This window comes from Mesocricetus auratus, unplaced genomic scaffold (genome assembly GCF_017639785.1).
Source record: "Mesocricetus auratus isolate SY011 unplaced genomic scaffold, BCM_Maur_2.0 Super-Scaffold_100008, whole genome shotgun sequence".
NCBI classification, from domain to species: domain Eukaryota; kingdom Metazoa; phylum Chordata; class Mammalia; order Rodentia; family Cricetidae; genus Mesocricetus; species Mesocricetus auratus.
The window spans coordinates 2714778-2720777 of record NW_024429192.1 but is presented as its reverse complement, the minus strand read 5'-3'; positions in this window follow the sequence as shown (position 1 = coordinate 2720777).

The following is a 6000-nucleotide window of genomic DNA, read 5'->3' as shown; positions in this document are numbered from 1 at the left end:
TCGGCAGGCTGTCAGGATCCACCAGGTTCCTGCTGCTGCTGCGTGGGCCAAGGCCTCTCTAGGCAGCAGTTCCTTTAGCCCTCAGGCAGGTGTATGAAGGCCTCAGCTCTGAGAAACATTGCCGGTGCTTTTCTCTGGTCAGCCAGGGACCAGAAACGGGGAACCAGGCTCCCGTGTAAGTGGGGCTGCCCAGTGTTTACCCAGGTAAACACTGAGGTAGAGGGTGGTATCGAGTTTTCACGTGACAAGAGGAAAGTCCGGGATCTGTGGGTGACACCCGATGATGTGCTCACATGGCCGTGGGATCTCCAGCTGTCCAACCACCAGGCAGTGTCCACGTTGCCCCGTTCGCACAGAGCCTGTGGGATCAAGGCCCTACTTGCCTAACTGCTAAAGAAACCTTTGTCTCCTCTGTGATTTTTTCCTCAAGCTTCCCAACACAGCCTGCCTTGCTAAAGGGGGGGGGCAAGCCCACCCCAAGGCAGTCTTCATTTACCTACTGTTACAGTACCAGGTGCAGTAGCCCAGCAGCGTGTCTGTCCGCCAACCCACCCAGTGAGTTTAAGCAGCCTGACTGTGCATCCCCGGAAGGGGTCTTTGGATCAACCGTAGCCACAGCCTTTCCCCTTAGCGCCGGCCACAGAGATTAAGGCTTGTGTGTTGGACGGGTTATGCCCTTGTCCTTCAGCACTCACAGAAAGAAGCGCCCCCCCCTCCAGGCCCCGGATAAGGTGGACATGGTTATTTGAGAGTTAAGGCCGCAAAATAGCTGGTCTAAATTGTTTCCACCGGTGCCGACTGGGGCGGAACTTTCGAGATCCAGGGCAAACAAACACAGGTTTTTACAGAGTTGTCTCTGGGTGTGTTTAAGGAAAGCTTAAGATACCCAGTGCCGGCATAGCACAGTCTGGCGGTTAAACTGATAGTCCTTTTGCTCGGGGAGGCTGGGCAATGCTGCTGCTGAGGCCTTCTTTATCGTCTTTGCCCAAAGAAAAATGGATGGCAGGCAGAGTGCTTACAATCCGAACTGACAGAGCTTCTGCTAACAGGGCATTGGTTCTAGCAGATCTTTACGACGCTCTAACAATGCTCTATCCAGTGACCAGACAGACGCAGGCCTCCTCTGCCTCTCACCTCTGCTGACTCCAAAGCCAGCAAGGGAGCAGAGTCCGCATTCCCGGCTGAACGCAGACACTGCAGCAGAACTGGACCTTAGGACCCGAGCGTGGACAAGCTGTCTGTGCTTAGTGCGTGTGTGTCTGACTTGTGCGGATTTCATGTTTCCTCCACAAGCATGGGAGACGATTTCCCTGGCAGTATGGGACACCCTGAATCTCTCTGGTTCTCCAGCTGTCCTTTCTAGGCTCCAGCAGCTCCAAAGAGATCGGTACCTCTGGTTCCAACCTTGGCTCTGAATATTGTAGAGTTTCAGAATTTTCTTCCGGAAAAATTGTTCATTCCCCCAAGCACCATGAGCAGCGGTGAGGGTGGATAATAACACTGATAGTCAGGGTTGGGCTGATTTGTTTTTTAAAGGTGTGTGTGTATGTGTGTGTGTGTGTGTGTGTGTGTGTGTGTGTGTGTGTTTCGGTATGGATGGCATCAGGTGTCCTCTTCTATTACTCTGACAATTCAGTTCAGAGAGGGGTTCTACTGACCCTGAGACTGACATGTCACTGTTTTTCTCTGCTGGCCTGGAAGCCAGCAAACCCCAGAGACCCTTTTGTGTCTGCTGCCCTTGGACCTGGCATTTACAGGATGCCAGGCTTATTCGAAATTCTGATCCTCACCGACTGCTTAGCAAGCTTTCTTAGCTGCTGAGCCAACTCTCCAGCCCCAGCCTTGTTGACTTTTAAGGTATTTATTTTATAGAACGTAGCTACCAATAAGTCCTCTGAACCAATCGTCATATTTTTTTCCTCCTTAAGAAAAGATGTTCTCAGTAATTGGACCGTGGGTTGGGCGTAGTCCAGATGACTCGCTTAGAACATCCTGATGCACACGACCACACCGGCACTGCTGGTCTAATACACTCTTTAAAGGGTGGTGACTGGCCCACAGCTGATGGGAAATGGCAGAGCCACCTCTGTGGCTACAAGAGGTTGCTATAGGTACTGTCGTCATGGAGTCTGAGGACCAGGGAAGGGCATAAGGAAACCGAGGCCGTGAGAAGGCTTGGGGAAAAGGGCAAGGGGTCAGGAGCCAATGATAAATCTAACTCCACCCTATCCTTGTTGTCGGTCAGTGTTGGCGTATGACAACAGATACTAATGGCGTCTTTCTACAACCTGAGGTAGATCACTCTGGGCCTGGCTTTGATTTCCTTGGAGTTCTTGACTATTGTGTGAGGGTCGTGGCCCCTGATGGGCTTCCTCCTCTGCACTAATGGTTTCCAGGACAACCTGGAGGAAGCATGTGAAAAGTCCCATGAGGAAGTGAGCCACGGCGATGAGGGTAATGGCTGCTAATCAGAGTAAGAGTATAAACCTTGGTCTACGAAGTTGACACCTCAAGTTCGTCCTCTGTCATACGAAACCCAACTGGAATAGAGCCGTTCTGACAGCAGGTTTTTCTTGTCAGACATTATCCTCAGCAAGAATTTCAAGAGCAAGGCCAAGTCAGATAACAAAACTAGAAAAATGGAAGATGCGTGATGTCTACACGGATGCTGTCATGATTTGAATAAGGACGTTCTTGACAGAGTCATACTTTGAAGGCTTGGTTCTCTAGCTTATGGTACTTTTGGAAGATTCATACTTTGAAGACTTGGTTCTCTAGGTAATAGTACTTCTGGAAGGTTATGGAAACTTTAGATGGGACCTAATTATAAGAAGTAGGCCGCTGGGGCTAGGGGAAGATCCTTGGAAATCTGTGGCTCCTCATGGTGTCTTTCTCTACTTCCTCCCTGTGGTGAGCTGAAGACATGCCTGGACACACATTCCCCCCCCACCCCCCCACCCCGGCCGCCACCACCATAATGTTCTGCTCGAGTGCATGAGGCTGTCGAGCTTGAACCGACCTGTCTAAAACCACGAGCCAAGAAGCCTTTCTCCGTCAGATTGGTTCTCTTAGGTATCCCAATCACAGAGGTTGGTACATAGGGAATGATACAGGTAGATCGATGAAAGGGAAGATGGCAGCATTGATGGAATGACTGACTAGAGTCAGTCACTGGTGTGACACCAACCCTGAATGCTCCTGGCCCTTCAAGGCCACTCCAAGCCAAGCTCACTTTACCACGGAGAGCCGGCTTCCCTCTTACCATTTCCAGTTCATCTTCTACCTGAGCTCTTTGTTTTCTCACAGGCACATGTCCAGCACGTAGAAGTACTTTCCACATCCTGCCAATCCCCCCCACCCTCTCCTCTCCCCGAATTCTGAGGAAGAAACTCAATACCCAGCAAACACTCGAAAGAGCTCTGCTGACGCAGAGCTGCTGTCTTAACTAAAAATTCCATCTCTAGGACTCAGTGACCTGTCAAATGTCGTTGCCTCTAAATGTGGGTCATGCTGGCTCTGCCCGCGTGGATTTCTGTAATTCAGATGGCAGTTGGGACACAGAGGACGGCAGACAGCACTATATACACACACGCGCGTCGCTTGCTGAGATCAGCACGCCGTTCCTGTCCGTTGATTGACTCAGTCAGGGTCGGACAGGGGGAGTACTCTGTCAGCAAACGAACAGAAAGGCTGTTCCAAGCACAGTCAGATATTATCTTAGATTCCACAACTAGGACAGGAGATAGATTCTTGCACTTGATTTCCCAAAATGCAATCATATGACCAAAGTCAGAAAATAATGCCAAGCATACCAAGTGGCATAAACTCTTCAAATTAATGTCACAGTACAAGGCACTCCAGGAAAATTAGCTTGATTAAATTCATTTTCCTAGGAACAAGCTAGTAAGTCTATTAATTTGAGTAACATAACCTATTTAACCGCTCAGATGGTTTGACCCCTCCCTTCACCGAAAGCAACAGAGTAAGATCGGAAACCACAATGCTCCCCACACAGTGCTCCCCACTATTCTTCTTATACAAGCTCTGGTTCTTTGAAGGAGTGCAGATTTTTAGAAGTGTTTTTAAGATAGCTCAGGGTCATAGATTAAAAATGGTGAGCACACAGATCTTGAAGGGACTGGAATGTGTGCAAATGGAAAAAGAAAAAAACCATGAGGATTTGCACAGGGAGGTTCCTGGACCTGAGCTCGTACAGGAGCTCTGGACGTGAATTTGTTGTGCTCAGTTGACTAGTGCAAAAAAATCAGTTCAGATAAGGGGTTAACTTTTCCCAGGTCACGGTTCTCCAGCAGCGTCTCCAGACTCTGAACCAATGGTTAAGAGAAAACTATATTCCTCTCCACTCCCCCAGGTCTGCTCAACTTCTTTCCAAGAAGGACTAGCACGTCAACGATCTGGGCAAGGACTCTGTGCACTGTAGTTGAGACTTGACCCCATAAGACAACTTAAAAATCACGCTTCCTCAAGACGTTAAAGTGAGGCCAAATTGGTAACCCCAGCACTCTAGCTGGGGTGCATTCTCCATGGAGCAGTGTGAGTTCTTCACTCATTCATAAACCAAGAACCCTACGCCCTTGGAAATACCAAATACACACAGATGCCAGAAAGGAAGTCAGCTGAACCCAGACAGCCAGAGATTTAGTGGAAGCTCCTCAGTGGAAGCCATTTGGAGAAGGGCAAGTCATCACACACTCCCACTGTGAGTCAGGGTGACCGCAAGAGCAAAGCCTCGGAAGGAAAGGAAAGGGTGACAGAGGCGGAAACTCTCTCTCCCTGCCTGTGACCGAGAATGGACGCAGCAAAGATGCGGGAGACGCCTCAGTGGGTGCAGTTCTTGCCATTACAAGCGTGAGGGCCTGGGCTCAGCACCCAGCACCAGTGTGGAGAGTCAGGCACGGTAGCACACACTTGTTATCCCAGCACGTAGGGGGCAGAGACGATTGGATCCCTGGGGTTTGCTGGCCAGCAAGCCTTGCCTAATTCATGAGCCCAATACCACCTCAGTGAGAGACCCCATTTCAAAAGATCTAAGTGGATGCCCTGAGGAGTGATATGTAAGGCTGACTTCTGGCACGCACGCATGCATGCACACACACACACACACACACACACACACACACACACCAGAGAGAGAGACAGAGACAGAGACACACAGAGAGAATGAACACAAGGTGACCTCTTTGTTAATGGGGAAGCTGAGTCAATCAGCCACTCCCTTTTAGTCTGCGTGATCAACGGAGTCTGGTCAGTTTTGGGAGCCTGACCTCGGCTCGTTCACATCTTCTTAGCTGCTTTTTTTTTTCCCACGCTGGCTTGCTGAGGAAAAGGACAGTCAAAAACGTATTCCCCAGGGCGTCCCCAAGGGGGCTTCGTTCAGTATGTGGGACTGAGTCTAGTGAGGAGACCTCGGGTTTGGCCCGGCAGGGCAAACTGCCGTGCACGGCTTTCCTCTCGGCTCACCCTTTCATTTGCCGTGTAGATGTTGCTGTCCGAGTAGTGTCCCATTAGTTCCCACGATGACTTAGCTAAGGAAGACAAGAACTAGGTGGGGCTTGCAGCCAGGGATCTGGAAGGCAGGGGCGCCCTGCCCTCTCCCCCACTCTTGTTTCTCCCTCAGCGTGCATTCTTGGAGACCTTAATGACAGCTTGGCTGAGCGAGCGCTGTCACTTGACATCGTTTGGCCGGTTTTTGTTGCTCAGTTTTTCCACAATAACTGGGAATGTTTGGCAAGGAGTGACAGCTGTGCAATGGGGAAAATTTCCAGCATCAAAACCCAGAGAGCACAGGTGTTTTCCCTTCCTCGCTTCTAATAACTGCTGAAGGTGTGCTTGGGGGCTCCTAAGCTCCTTCTGCCTTGTGCAGTGTGGGAATGGGGGTGCTTATGAAGAATTGGGGTTACTGCAAGGAATCCACAGGTTGTTTCAGTGAGGGTCGCCGCGTGGTTGTACCATTGTGTGCTAAACAATGACCCCCCAAAT